This window comes from Amblyomma mixtum, chromosome 3 (assembly GCF_055824585.1).
Source record: "Amblyomma mixtum isolate Tamu chromosome 3, ASM5582458v1, whole genome shotgun sequence".
In the NCBI taxonomy this organism is placed as follows: domain Eukaryota; kingdom Metazoa; phylum Arthropoda; class Arachnida; order Ixodida; family Ixodidae; genus Amblyomma; species Amblyomma mixtum.
Window position 1 is genome coordinate 428,022,417 of NC_143014.1, and position 15,669 is coordinate 428,038,085.

At 41.7% G+C, this 15,669-nt stretch overlaps 1 protein-coding gene and 1 pseudogene across 4 annotated transcripts in view; both read right to left on the minus strand.

The window, feature by feature from the left end:
* Window positions 1-15,669, minus strand: part of LOC149358023 (uncharacterized) — a 32,726-nt pseudogene that overhangs the window by 15,434 nt on the left and 1,623 nt on the right. The window contains exon 3 of the transcript XR_016289377.1: window positions 12,998-13,131. The product of XR_016289377.1 is annotated as an uncharacterized LOC149358023 (transcript). The remainder of the gene's footprint in view (window positions 1-12,997; window positions 13,132-15,669) is intronic.
* Window positions 13,003-15,669, minus strand: part of LOC149358024 (calsyntenin-1-like) — a 108,795-nt gene continuing 106,128 nt past the window's right edge. For 2 of the 3 annotated variants that reach the window (XM_089585020.1, XM_089585021.1), the window contains exon 5: window positions 13,003-13,216. The gene's annotated coding sequence lies outside the window, so the exon portion shown is untranslated. The remainder of the gene's footprint in view (window positions 13,217-15,669) is intronic. The other variant, XM_089585022.1, reaches the window with a different exon arrangement.

The window sequence follows — 15,669 nt, forward strand, 5'->3', positions numbered from 1 at the left end:
AGAACTTTACCAAGCCTAGCCATCAATATGCTTCGCATCTGACTAGGCTTAACCTTAGCTAAGCCTCAGCCATTTTTTTTAGGCATGCAGACGAGGCAGAAAAAATATGCCTTTTAGTTTGGGGCACCACAAAGCTAAGAACATGTGGGAAACAAATCTAGCCAGTTTCAGTTAGTCCCAGATTGGAAGTGGTAAAAGGTATGGCTCTTTAACCAAGAGTGACATTGCTTCAACCTAAGATTGGGCAGTTCTGATTTTACCCGGGTACTCACAGTGATGATTGTTACGATGCGTCTTTCCTATAAGACATTCATTAATGGGATTCTGGACAAGGGCTATGTCACGCTGAAGTGAACTGACAAATATTTCATATTTACCTCTATAATTCTAGCCAAAAGAGAGGTTTCGCAAGGGTGCAGAACAGCTACTGGTTTGTACACAAAGTTTAATGTTCTCTGAAAGAACAAAAAAATGGTGCTAACATTCCTAGCTATCCTTCACTTCTCACCAGAGGAAAATGGTTAAGAAGGCTCTTAAATCTAACTGCCAGCAAGAAGTGTTACAGAAATATGCGTCACCCCGTTATTTACATTAGCATGCATCTTTTGAAATTAAATAAGTCGCTCTTTCTCAAGCTAATATAATATTCATTTTAGTAGGCATGTCAAATGATATCAGATCTGTGAACCAGCAAAAGAAGTTCTTGCTCTCATCTCCTTCAAAATGCACTGCACTTTAGTGCCTTGGACGACATGCCGATCATTCATGGCACACGTAGTGATCGTCTTGTGTTACCCACTCTGTTAATATATATATGAAAAAGTAGAAGCACACAGAGGAAGCTAAAAAAGAATACGATCGATGCCAGCAAATCTACAGCATGGAATCTATACCAATCTTGCAAAAAAGGAAAGTAACAAAGAGGGGGAGTACACTCTAGGGAATTGATCGTACGTGTATTAGTCTGCAGTTGGGAGCCCTGATCAAAAGAGAAAAGCAGAAAAGACAAAATAAATGACAAACAAATAGCGCTAACGGCAGCAGGCATAGAAGAAGCAGTTGAGAAGTGCCCCATGATAAAGTGGGATTATAATCAGTTAAAGCTACTCATGAGTACTAAGATGAAACAAGTAAAAGGAGCAACACACAGGAGGGGAGAGAGGAAGCAATGAACCAGTGAGTAAGAAAATTAAGGAGGCCATCGAACATTGATGGATGGCTTCAAGGGAACACAGTGAAGCAAAGGAAGGGCAGTTATCTCAAGAGGAGATACACCAAAATTGGGAATCTGATCAACAAAAAAAGCAGCAAGTGCAGGTCGTCGTCCAGGCTAAAGTAAAGCAGTCCACTGACCACTGGCTGGCTGGAGTGCATGATGCAACTAAGCAAGGGCCATTAAAATTCTGGAACCATAACAGCTAACTGTGTAAAATGAATCAAAGAAAGCAGAAACAGATTCAAGGTGCTGAGAGAAATTTCTGAGAGGAAGACAATGCTGCGAACTACATTACATCTCATTTATAGTTGTGTCAGTTTAGAGCGATGATAGTGTAATCTCCACAAATGAGAGAGGAACACAGGACAGCATAATAGAAAGCAGCTTAGAACTGACCAGACTAACAGGAAAAAGGTGGAAGCAAATACCTGTATTTCTAAATGCATATCCGAAGTAGGATACGAAATCCCAATCAAGCTGAATGAGTTTGGCTCTAGAAGCAAGGAAACATTTTTAGAAGCATTGGACACCATCCTAACAAATAAGCAAAGTCCACACAGCTGGTGACAGGAAAAATGAATGTTATTTATAAAGGAAAAGGAGATAGGATGCGCATAAATTATTTCACACAGATTACAACTGAATGTTATTTATAAAGGAAAAGGTGATAGGTAGCGTATAAAATATTTCACACTGATTATGACATCATCCGTAGTATACAAGATGGCAATCTAGGCGGTGAGAATAAAAATGCACTCATGGGTAGAATTACATAAGATACTCGGAGAACCCCAGAACAGGTTCAGAAGGAAAAGGCGCTTGTATGATAGCCTGCTGTTCCTGCTTACCGAAGGCATAGATATAGCTATGACAGAAAACAGGCCTGTGTAGTCAGCCTTTTTGGACATAAGCAGCGCATACGACAATGTGAGCAGAGAACTCCACTGGAACATGTTAAAAAATGAAGGTATCAGTAACGAGGCAGCTGATTTCCTGCAGGAAATACAGCGAGATAATAAAATTGTAAATATAGGAAAAGGGATAAAAGAACAACTGTTGAGGTACGTAAATAATTAAGGCAAGGTTGTGCTCTATCATTGCTAATGATTATGCTTTATGCGAAAAATATGGAAAGAATGCTACAAGAAAGTAATCTAGGTTATAATCTGGGGCACAGATTAGGCGAACAGGTTCTTGAGCAACCTCTCCATGATATTCTACTGTTAGCAGATACCCACGAAGATTTCCAAACTCTGGTTTGTAGTTGTGAGGTCAAAAGAGGCAGTCTCCTAATCTAGTTTGTGGTGCCCCCTGACATTTGAAGTGAGGGAGAAGGTGTAGGTTTACTCCGTAGGTAACCTCCAATATTGTAGTCATAGGCAATCGTGGTTTTTTCTTCCTTTTTTTGCAAAACATCAAAATGGTTGTAAGCACACACCGAGCTTTATTTATTATTTTTATGTTGCCAGACTTAGATTGTCCCAGGGTGGCCAGTATTTTCTGAAAACTAACAAAAATTGTGATGTTAAGCTTTGGATCATATTTTGCTTATTTTGCAGTAAAAAAATTAAAGGCATTTTGTTTTCTTTACAAATTGTTGCAAATATTTAAAAAATTAATGACCAAAGGTTCTTGTTGCCAGATGTTTATATAAAATTTAGCAGTTTCCTGAGCTTGCAATAAATGTTGAATGTGTTGAATGCTTATTAAGACACTTTATTGCAAATCACAAAGAAAAGTGTACTGCATAGATGATCCAGATAGGTTGTGTTTAGATTTACGCTAGTTTATGCTCCGGATTGTCTGGTTTAAGGTGCCGTTGCAGAATGGACCATCAAGCGTCGACTGTATTAACTGTAGCAGAGTGAGCACATTTTTGCATGTGAGAGCTGTGGACTCGAAAGACACATGAGCTAGTAGCCCAGTGGCTGTGGAGCAAATAGTGAATGCCAACCGGCATGCACCGTAGCAGCAGTGGCAGACAGTACCTTCTCGACGTGACCGTTTCTGAGACGTCTCAAGGAAGGGACTTGAGCTGACATTGTGACTTGAAAATTAAAATGGCTTATTTTCATGCCCAATGGTTTCTGATGTTGCTGGACATTCTTGTTGTGCAACGTGTCATCTCATTTGCTGAACTATGTGTTTTAAATGATGTGTTTGTAATGGATAATTCATTCTATATCAAATTAAAAAGGATAATCATACAGGTACACAAAGCACTAAACCTGACATGTGAGAGCATATTTATTGCAGGACTTAACATGTAAATATGATGATTTTTTGCCAGCCAGATGAAGGGAATATGGCAAATTCTGAAAATGCAAAAACTTTTCAGAAAAACTAAATTCTGGCAGAACCTTTGCTCCCTGCTACTAAACTTAAATTGGGTGACACAAATGAAATATATGACAACATTTTCCTAGGAACTTCAAAACCAATTGGTGTGCCCAACTGGAAATTGCAAAACCATTTGGAATATCCATTTGGGAGGTGATATCCCATTGGAATCTCGGGAACAAATGGGTAATCCAATTGGTCCAACCAATTGAAGTCCTGCATCCAATTGGAACCAGTTGGCTGTCCAATTGGTTCCACATGGGATCAGTTGCTTCCAGTTGGAACACATTGGAATTCCCAATTGGTTCCAATGGTTTTTTTTCACTGGGATCGATGTACAACAAATATAGTACTAAGATGTATGCATTTGGAAAGGAATAATGGCACCGGGTCTTCCTTTCGGAAATGTGATTCTGTGCTTAAGGGGAGAAATTAAGTCGAGATTAGACGCAAATCAGAGAGCTGTTGGAAGATTAGCACTAGGTGCCCACGGAAGAAACACTCATGAAGCAGTACAGGGGATATGGGTTGGACATCACTCGAAGCACAGAAAGCTCAAAGTAAAATATTATATGAAGAACACTTGAGAAAATTAGTCCACCGAAGGTGCAGAGCTCTATGGATATTTAATTCCTTATATAGGAGGGTTGCCTTTCCAAGGCAAAAAACAACAAGGAACCTAACCGGTAAGTATGCAGATCAGAACGATGCCGAAAGAAGCAGCATTAAACGACAGGTAAAAAACCACAGAATGTAAAAACTACATTAATTCAATGGAGAAGAAGAAGAGCGTAAAACTACATCGATACTGGAAAAGGCAGATCAGGAAGGAATCGTTCCATAATAGTTCAAGAAGCAGTTCTCTACTCTTTGAAGGGTGTCTTAAAAAGAGCACCTACAAAAAGAAATATAGTGAAAAAGGTAACATGTGCTGCGCACGGTAAAGCAGAGCAGTTTTTTGCGAGATTCCAACTGTACCGGAGCATATTATGGGAAACTTTTGAGGAGTTATTACATTTGTTGGTTTATGCTTATCGGCGCGTGACAAAACCTGTGTAGAACCTCGAACAGATGTCCAAGTTGACGCCAAGGCGCTCAGCCATTTGTGTTTCTGTACAGAAATGCAGGATCATGAAAACGGTGCGGAGGGCATAAGGGATGGCTCAAAGTGATGTTTGGAGAAGGATAAGCGCACCTTCCATTGGCAGGTAGCTTCACTTCAAAACAAAAAACAGAAACCAAGCGAAAGCTTGCACATAAGCAAAAACAAAGCATTTGGTCATTTATGCACAATTTCTGTACTGCTGCTCTATGGTGAATTACTACTAACTCTCCTAGCTTCGTTTCTTAATCAGCGAAGACCTTTCTTGATGTCTATATCAAGGGTGAAATATTTGTGTATCAAATACAGTGCGCAATGTAAAAGAGCATTTAATTGAATCGAACAAAGCTTTCACACTGCTGTAATGTCTACCGCTGCTGGATATCCTCCAACGATGAAAGTACACTCAGTAAAAATGATGAGGGGGAGGGGGGAGGGCTACATAGAAAATTCAGTGGCGTAGCCCGCGCTATGTTTCAGCTTCCTGTGTGTGCTTCTACATTTTCTATAGATAATAATGGAGACGGTAACACAAGACGGTCGCTACAAGTGCCACCGATAACCGCCATGTCGTCCGAGGCACTGAGGTGCACTGCATTTTGAAGAACATGTGAATAAGAACTTCTTTTGCTGTTTCACAAATCTGAACTCATTTGATGTGCCTACTAAAATGATTATTATAGTTGCTTCAGAAAGAGCAACTCATTTAATTTTCACAGATGCATGCTAGCAAAAAAAACGGGGTCGCATATATGTCTATAACACCTGTCTTGCTGGCAGTTACATTAGAGAGCCTTCTTGATTGTTTTCCTCTGAGGACAAGTGTAGAATAGCTATGAATGTTAGTGCAATTTTTTCGTTCTCTCAGGGAACGTCAAAGTTTATGTGCAAAGCAGTAGCTATTCTGCAACTTTGCCAATAACCTTGTGTTTTTGCTAAAATTCTCAAAATAATTATGAAATAATTCTTTACAGTTGACTTCCGCATGACCTTATCGAGAAACATATTAATGAACGTCTCTTAGAAAAGACACATCATAACAATCATCACTGTGAGTACCTGAGTAAAGTCACAACTGCCCGATTCTTAGGTTGAAGCAATTGTCATGCTTGGTTTACGAGCCGAACCCTCCACCACTTCGAGTCGAAAACTAACTGAAATAGGCTTGATTTGTCTCCTGCGTGCTTCCTAGCTTTCAGCAGCACCAAACGAGAAGCCATATTTCATCCTCCCCCACCCGCTTGTTTAAGATAATGTAAAAGAAATACACACTGGCAAACAACGAAACTACTGATATACGGTGCCCACAATAGCACCTAGACACAAAATGATAAGTTTGGCTCGTAACTGGCTCCCTTAGATGTATAGGCTGTTGCATTCATACAAGTGACAATAATACGAAGGAAACAAAAAATGATAACGAGACCAGATAATTACTTCATAATTAGGCTCACTTTCAAAGGTGCTAGAACAATTTAAAAATTTGCCAAAAAGATATTGGCACGATAATATTTTCACTAGTTCCAGGAGAGCACTATTTAGAGCCGTAAATCAGCAAGGCAGATGACTGGTTGAACGCCACAAATAGAGACGAGAGTAGCATTTTGTATTAGACCGTCCGTTCATCTGGATCCCCCACATTAATGACAGAATATACTACTATTTCAAACATCCCGATTTTTACTTCAGAAAACGCCCACCACTCGTGCACAGGCAGACACATGACATGTCTGACAAATAGCCAGATGAAGGTGTATGGTGCTGTCTGCCACTGCTGCTACGAGGAGTGCCATTTGGCATTGACATTTTGCTCCACAACCACCGCACTTTTAGCTGAGGTGTCCTTCATGTCCGGAGTTCTCGCAAGGAAGACTGTGCTCACGTTGCTACAGTTACTACAGTCGACGCTTGATGGTCCAGGCTGGAGCACCACCTTGAATGACAATCCGCAGAATAAACTGCTTCCCAAAAGAAACAGCGCACAAGATTTCATTTGAATTTTTACAGCTGTTCAGGGCTAGAATGGCTCTAGTATTTTGCAGAGGTTATCTTCGATGCCGGATCTATGCAGTGGGCTTGTTTTTCTAAAATTTCCAGAAAGCAGTTTTCGTTTTATGAAGCCAAAGGGCAAGGTACTCGGTCGAAATCGATCCAGAGTCCTCCACTACTGTGTATCTTTTTCTTACTTTCTTTCACTCCCTCCTCTATCCCTTGTCTCATGGGAGTGTTTAGGCCAGTTGAGGTTTCTTCTGGGGGCTTCCCTTCAAGCTCTACTCAATATTTTTTCTCTCTCTCTCTCTCTACTGAGAATGCATTTTTCTTATAATTACAACCAGTTTTTACATTTCAGGGACCTTTTCTGCCAATATTTACTCATTCTGTATATAGTACAGTTTCTTTTTCTCCTCATCTAGTTTGTGGTGCCCCCTGACATTTGAAGTGAGGGAGAAGTTGTAGGTTTACTCCATAGGTAACCTCCAATATTGAAGTCAGACAGTTGTGCTTTTTTCTTCCTTTTTTTACAAAACATTAAAATCATTGTAAGCGCACACCGAGCTTTATTTACTATTTTTATGTTGCCAGACTTTTAGATTGTCACAGGGTGGCCAGTATTTTCTGAAAAAAAAAAAATTGTGATGTAAGCTTTGGATCATATTTTGCTTATTTTGCAGTAAAAAACTAAAGGTACTTTATTTTCTTTACAAGTTGTTGCAAATATTTGGAAATTAGTGACCAAAGGTACTTGTTGCCAGATGTTTATATCAAATTTAGCCTAGTTTCCCAAGCTTGCAATAAAATGTCGAATGCGTTGAATGCTTATTTAAGACGCTTCATTGGAAATCACGGAAGAAAAGTGTACTGCATAGAGCTATCCAAATAGCTTGTGTTTAGCTTTATGCTAGCTTATGCTACGAATTGTCTGGTTAAAGGTGCCACTGCAGAATGGACCATCAAGCATCGACTATAGTAACTGCAGCACAGTGAGCACATTTCTGCATGTGAGAACTGTGGACTCGAAGGACACATCAGCTAGAAGCCCAGTGGCTGTGGAGTAAATAGTCAGTGCCAACTGGCACACCCCGTAGTAGCAGTGGCAGACGGCACCATACTTCTTGATGCGACTAATTCTGAGACATGCCATGTGTCTGCAACTGCAAGGGTGGTGGGCATTTTCTCAAGTAAAAACTCTGGATGTTTCAAAAGTAGTATAATCTGTCAATCATGAGGGGGATCCAGATGAATGGACAGTCTAATGTGAAATGCTATTCTCGTCTCTGTTTGCATCGTTCAACCATTCGTCTACCTTCTCGATATACGACTCTATACAGTGCTCTCCTGGTGCGAGTAGAAATAATTAATATTGCGTCAAAATATTTTTGGCAAATTTTTTTATTGTTTGAGCACGTTTTATAGTTGCCCTAAATATGACCTAATTGTCTGATCTTGTTCTCATATTTCTTTCCCTCATATTATTGTGATTTGTACAAATGTGACAGCCTATACATCTAAAAGAGCTAATTACAAGCCGAACTTATCATTTCGTTTCTGGGTACAATTTTTGCAATGTTTTGTGCTAGTTATTTCATGGTTTGCCAGTGTGTATATTTTTTACATTTTTTTAGACATGCAGACGAGGCAGAAAAAATGTCTTTTAATTTGGGGCACCACAAAGCTAAGCACATGCGGGAAACAAATCTAGCCAGTTTCAGTTAGTCCCAGATTGGAAGTGGTGGAAGGTACGGCTCTTTAACCTAGAGTGACATTGGTTCAACCTAAGATCGGGCAGTTCTGATTTTACCCGGGTACTCACAGTGATGATTGTTATGATGTGTCTTTCCTATAAGACATTCATTAATGAGATTCTAGACAAGGGCTATGTCATGTTGAAGTCAAGTGAAAAATATTTCATATTTATCGCTATAATTCTAGCCAAAAGAGAGGTTTCGCAAGGGGGCAGAACAGCTACTGGTTTGCACACAAAGTTTGATGTTCTCTGAAAGGACAAAAAAATGGTGCTAACATTCATAGCTATCCTTCACTTCTCACCAGAGGAAAATGATTAAGAAGGCTCTTAAATCTAACTGCCGGCAAGAAGTGTTACAGAAATATGCACCACCCCGTTATTTACATTAGCATACATCTTTTGAAATTAAACGAGTCACTCTTTCTCAAGCTAATATAATATTCATTTTAGTAGGCACGTCAAATGATATCAGGTCTGTGAACCAGCAAAAGAAGTTCTTACTCTCATGTCCTAAAAAATGCACTGCACTTTAGTGCCTTGGATGACATGACGATCATGCATGGCACATGTAGTGATCGTCTTGTGTTACCCACTCTGTTATTATATATATGAAAAAGTAGAAGCACACAGAGGAAGCTAAAAGAGAATACGATCGATGCCAGCAAATCTACAGCACGGAATCTATACCAATCTTGCAAAAAAGGAAATTAACAAAGAGGGGGAGTACACTCTAGGGAATTGATCGTACGTGTATTAGTCTGCAGTTGGGAGCCCTGATCAAAAGAGAAAAGCAGAAAAGACAAAATAAATGACAAACAAATAGCGCTAACGGCAGCAGGCGTAGAAGAAGCAGTTGAGAAGTGCCCCATGATAAAGTGGGATTATAATCAGTTAAAGCTACTCATGAGTACTAAGATGAAACAAGTAAAAGGAGCAACACACAGGAGGGGAGAGAGGAAGCAATGAACCAGTGAGTAAGAAAATTAAGGAGGCCATCGAACATTGATGGATGGCTTCAAGGGAACACAGTGAAGCAAAGGAAGTGCAGTTATCTCAAGAGGAGATACACCAAAATTGGGAATCTGATCAACAAAAAAAGCAGCAAGTGCAGGTCGTCGTCCAGGCTAAAGTAAAGCAGTCCACTGACCACTGGCTGGCTGGAGTGCATGATGCAACTAAGCAAGGGCCATTAAAATTCTGGAACCATAACAGCTAACTGTGTAAAATGAATAAAAGAAAGCAGGAACAGATTCAAGTTGCTGAGGGAAATTTCTGATATGAAAACAATGCTGCGAACTACAACATTTATAGCTGTGTCATTTTAGAGCGACGATAGTGTAATCTCCACAAATGAGAGAGGAACACAGGACAGCATAATAGAAAGCAGCTTAGAACTTACCAGTACTAACGGCAAAAAGGTGGAAGCAAATACAGGGTCTGTTCTGAAATAGTAGGACTGGTTTTTTCCTGAGAGAACGGGCAGACGAAAGGTTGTCTGTGTGTGCAGGACCGGTGAAGGGGGATATTGGGAACGCTGGGGAAAATCTGCAGTCTGCTCTCGGCCGTTGAAGAGAGCAGATAGCTTCTACTGTGCACCCCTGTCGAAACGCCTCGTCACGCAGAATCATGGAGTGTTTACTGGATCAGCGATACGAGATCAAATTTTGTGTAAAGGTTAGTAAAACGGACCAAGAGACTCACGACATGATTAAGCAGGCCTACGGGGATGCTGCCATTGGTAGATCAGGTGTTTTTGATCGGCACAAGCTGTTCCAAGAAGGTAGGGAAAGAGTGAAAGACGACGACCGCTCCGGACGCTCATCGACCAGCAAGACCAACGAAAATGTGTCGCAATGAAAAATTTACCTAACAGTGATCGCAGGATGAGTATCAGAATGATTGCTGATGACTGTAGGATTCCTCAAACCCAAGTTTTTGAGATCCTGACAGAAAACTTAACCATGAGGAAAGTGTGCGTGAAGTTGGTGCCGCGAGTGTTGTCCGAGAAACAAAAGGCCAGCCGGAAAGTGATCTACCAAGATTTTCTTCATCGCGCAAATGAGAACCCCGATTTTGTGGATAACGTAGTGACCTGTGGAGCGATGTGGGTGTTTGAATACGACCCAGAGAGCAAGCGGCAGCGCTCAGTATGGCCCACCCCTTTTTCCCCAAGCCCCAAGAAAGCGCGAAAGAGCAAATCCAAGGAAAAGTCCATGTTCATTTAATTTTTTGATCGGCATGAAGTCACCCATAAAGAGTTTGTACCACCCGGACAAACAGTTTATGCAGTTTTTTACGCGGAAGTCCTCCAAAGACTGTGAAAACGCATTGTTCGTGTCCACCCAGCCATCGCCAACAATTGGCGGCTGTACCATGACAACGCGCCGAGCCAGACAGGGTTCCTCGTAATGTAGTATCTTGCCTAGTACAAGGTGGCAACGCTGCCTCGCCCCCCCTAGAGCCCCGACTTGACCCCGGCAGACTTTTTTCTATTTCCGAGAATAAAGTCGACGCTCAAGGAGAAGCATCACGGATCGGTAGAGGCGGTTCAACAGGCCGTGACGAGGGAGCTAAACAGCATTCCGGTCCAGGCGTTCCTGGAGGCGTACGAAAGCTGGAAAACTCATTGGCAGCAGTGTGTAGATGCGGAAGGGTGCTCCTTTGAAAAATTCTAATCATTTGTACTATTATCATGAACAAAATTTTGTAAAAGAAATCAGTCCTACTATTTTCAGAACAGACCCTGTATTTCTAAATGCATATCCGAAGTAGAATACGAAATCCCAATCAAGCTGAATGAGTTTGGCCCTAGAAACAAGGAAACATTTTTAAAAGCATTGGACACCATCCCAACAAATAAGCAAAGTCCACACAGCTGGCGACAGGAAAAATGAATGTTATTTATAAAGGAAAAGGAGATAGGATGCGCATAAATTATTTCACACCGATTACAACTGAATGTTATTTATAAAGGAAAAGGTGATAGGTAGCGCATAAAATATTTCACACCGATTATGACATCATCGATAGTATACAAGATGGCAATCTAGGCGGTGAGAATAAAAATGCACTCATGGGTAGAATTACATAACATACTCGGAGAACCTCAGAACAGGTTCAGAAGGAAAAGGCGCTTGTATGATAGCCTGCTGTTCCTGCTTACCGAAGGCATAGATATAGCTAAGACAGAAAACAGGCCTGTGTAGTCAGCCTTTTTGGACATAAGCAGCACATACGACAATGTGAGCAGAGAACTCCACTGGAACATATTAAAAAATGAAGGTATAATTAATACAAGGCCATAAAGTACACTGAGCATCCGGACACAAATAAATTGGGATACGGATAAACAAAGGACAGATATGCACAGAAAAACACGAGCAGTCTCTTAAGGCTAAAGGCTTGAGAGATGCTGAAATAATGAAACATGGAGCATTATGGATGTACAACAAATATAGTACTAAGAGGTATGCATTTGGAAAGGAATAATGGCACCTGGTCTTCCTTTCGGAAATGTGATTCTCTGCTTAAGAGGAGAAGTTGAGCCGAGATTAGACGCAAATCAGAGAGCTGTTGGAAGATTAGCACTAGGTGCCCACGGGAGAAACACTCATGAAGCAGTACAGGGGATACGGGCTGTACATCATTCGAAGCACGGGAAGCTCAAAGTAAAATATTATATGAAGAACACCTGGGAAAATTAGACAACAGAAGGTGCAAAGCTTTATATGTGTTTAAATACTTATATGGGAGGGTTCACTTACCAAGGCGGAAAAGAAGGAACTTAACCGGTAAGTATGCAGGACAGAACGATGCCGAAAGAAACAGCATTAAACGACAGGTAAAAAACTGCGGAATGTAAAGCTGAAATGTGTACGTAGGTGTGCACGTAGGGCTCTACTTCTTTTTTAAGTATGCATAATAATGTCGTGGCTAGTAGCTGCAATGTAAAAGCATGGCTAGTTGGTAGACCATATCATGACCCCCTTAAGAGTGTTCAGTTGATCCTTCTGCACGACTGGTCTCAGTAAAGGTGAAGAGTTCTGTCAAGTTTATTGCTCAAGAGTTCTGTCAGGTTAATTTATACAGGGAAGAAATATGAAAGCAGTAGATGCAGTGGTGCTAAAGGCCCTTGTTCATGGCAGTTGCAACGGTGTTTACCTTGATTCTGTGTGGTACTTGCTTGTCAAGTTAAAAAGGAATGCCATTTGGACAGGTTCGTTGACACCTAACCAGCAGTCTCTGATATGTCAGCCCATTTTGTTTGGTATGGAAGGCACATGACTGTGCCAAGTGGTGCAATAATACACATAATCTAAAATCATTATTTAACTGGCACTCTTCTCTTTGAAACATGGGGTGTGCAAGACCTATAGACTGTTTATAAGTGACAATGTTTTACAAGGGACAAGCTACACATGTACTGTGCTAGCTGCATGCCAGCCGCCTGAGACGTACTTGTATGTTAACTACTTTCAGTAAAAAATTCCAATGCCAAGTGACCTCTTCTTGTGCATGCAATAAGTCATGCAGCTGGCTTTAAGACTGAATACCTTAGCAGCCTTCAGGATGCAGAGAGTTCCATTGTTGCTACCTTTGAGAAGGATGAAGCCGTGCTGGCCTGTGTAGTGGTGGGATGCTCGTGGCCAACCGAGATGAAGACTGAGGCAAACAACTCGATGCCCTGCTTGAAAGGCTCGTACTCGCGTGCCAGGTTGGGTGTGCCATTAATGGTGATGCTTGGCAGTTCAGCATTCAAGATGGTTACCCATGACTCCACAGGTGGAACCTCCTGTGCTTTTCCATTGCTGCACTGGGGGGGGGGGGGCGGAGGGGGGAGGAATGACGATAAAAAAAAAATTAGAACCAATGCCATGAGAAGAGTCCGCACTTTGTACAGATAGAACACGTCAGAGAAACATGCCAATAATCTCATGGAACGCAGCAAGGCTACCCTGAAGGAAAAGCTTTTTCCCAGTGGCCCACACAATTCACAAAATGTGCAGCATTACATGAGAGGAATTAACACAATAAGAGATGTGTGTGGGGTGCATGCAAGTGCATGATTTGTGCCACGGAGTTCACCCTTCCGGCACTGCACCTCACTGCAGTATTGACCGCAAAACAGATAAGCAGATATATACAGCATGTGCTCTAGAATAGACCCCTTTCAAAAGTCACTACCGTAAAATTCTGAGCATGTGCCCCCCCCCCTCCACCAAGTCGAAATCACTGGCAAAGTAGGGGGGCGCTATCCCGGAACGGCACCGAAATTCAAGATGGCGGCGACATTTTCCTGCCAGAAAAAAAAAGCACAATGCGCATGGATTTAAATTTTTAGTCATCTCTAGGAACATGAACTTTATTGAGCGAAAGATTTACGATTGCTATGTCAATCACTCTCAAAACCATCAAAAAATTCCTCCGAGTCAGTCGCAAAAAAAAGTTCACAGCATTCCGCTTGAAGCCCACTCCGGTCTTCTGGCGCCACGGCTACGCAGTTTGCCAACTGTATGTTGTTGGCTTTTTTGACAGCCTCTTCAGAGAGAAGCAGGTTACTAACGGCACGTCCAGCTATTATTTCCCACTTGAAGAGCTCAAAGAGCACATTTTCCATGCATTCACTGAAAACTGGGCCGCCGTTACTCAGCTTTCTTTGAAGTTTTGCTTTCCCGTAGTTACGCTGACGCAAGTTCTCAAAATTATAGCTCCATTCCCGTATCTGTTTGCGGTCGAGCTTGAAATGTCGAGACGCTTGGCGCATGTTTCTTCCATTTTCCCGATGCCATTGTACGACCTCAACTTTTTTCACCATTGTGTATAAATGCATCGGTATCGCGAACTCCACAACGCCAAAACAAGACGACAAATGGCGCGTGCAAACAAGCATGCAAATGGCTTGAAAAGCAGGATTGGATTGGATTGAATTTTTGGAATGGACGGGGCAGACCAGAGTTGCTTGGGTGCGGTGCATAATAAGGGTGCGGTCGGGTGGAGGGGGCGCTTTCCCGGAACGGCACGGAACTGTGAAATTGACAGTGAAGTTAGGGGGGGCCCTTGCATGGGTGGGGGCGCTTGTTCGGAATTTTACAGTACGTTGGCTTTGCCACATAATGTATTACCGTATTTTCCGGTGTATAAGACGCAGCTTTTTTTCGAAAATCTTGCTGGTGCATCCTATTCAAGGGTGCGTCTTATATGCGAATATTTCTTTTTTTTTTTTGCGAATTCAGAAATTACTGAGGTTCATGCTCAGACTTTTTTTACCGAAAAAATATCACTACCAATGACACACACGGTTGTAACACGTTTAATACTTCAATACGGGGACTGCCATGCGCAACTTTTTTTAGGTGAACTTTATCATGAAACGGCGGGGATGATGACTTCTGGGATCACAAACATGCGACTGCTTCGGAGGCCCCAAGCAAAAGTAATGTAAAATGCCCAAAAGATTACGACAATCGCGCTCTTCGCCATTGTCAAGACAAGCCAAGACAAGCCGGCGTTCTTTTTTACCCACCCTTTGCAACTTTCTTTGCTCTGTGTACGTAGTGCGAAGAGAATGTTTCAGCTGCGTTGCCTCCAGAAATGGGCGAACTTTTTAATAGTCCATCCGAAGATGAAGACTTCGAAGGTTTTAAGTAGAAATAAAATGTTCTTATTGACATATGGGAGAGTTCTTTCGTTTTTTTTTTCCTTTTTTTCTAAGACGTGGGCGGGTATGGCGTGAGTGTTGCCTTTTTCGACCACTTAGCATTGCTTAAGAGTTTCTCAGAGGTACGGTGAATTTCACGATGGTCACGCAAGCATGTTTAATTAACCCTCACTAGCCTAAGTGGGTAAATTGGGGTGCGTCTTATATACGGGTGCGTCTTATATACCAACTTTTCCAGTGACAGCCTGCATATATGGCAGGTGCGTCTTATACAAGGGTGCGTCTTATACACCGGAAAATACGGTAATCAGGAAACAGCAATGCTGGCCAGCAGTCAGAGGAAGACAAAGTGCTGTATGTCTTTGCCAGCACTTGACAACTGTGTGTGCTGCAGTCACAGGAACAGCGTCAACACCATTTATGTTACAAAACACATGACCATGTGTGCATTTTCTGCATGAAAAGTTAGGTACTTCACCCTTACTTGGGCATTTGAAACTACTGTGAAGCTGGCTCAATTTATTTTAGAACCCCATTAATATGTGTTGGAATGAGCCACTTCGCTTGTGATGTACGTGAAAGTGACAATTAGTCTTTTTGCCATTTTC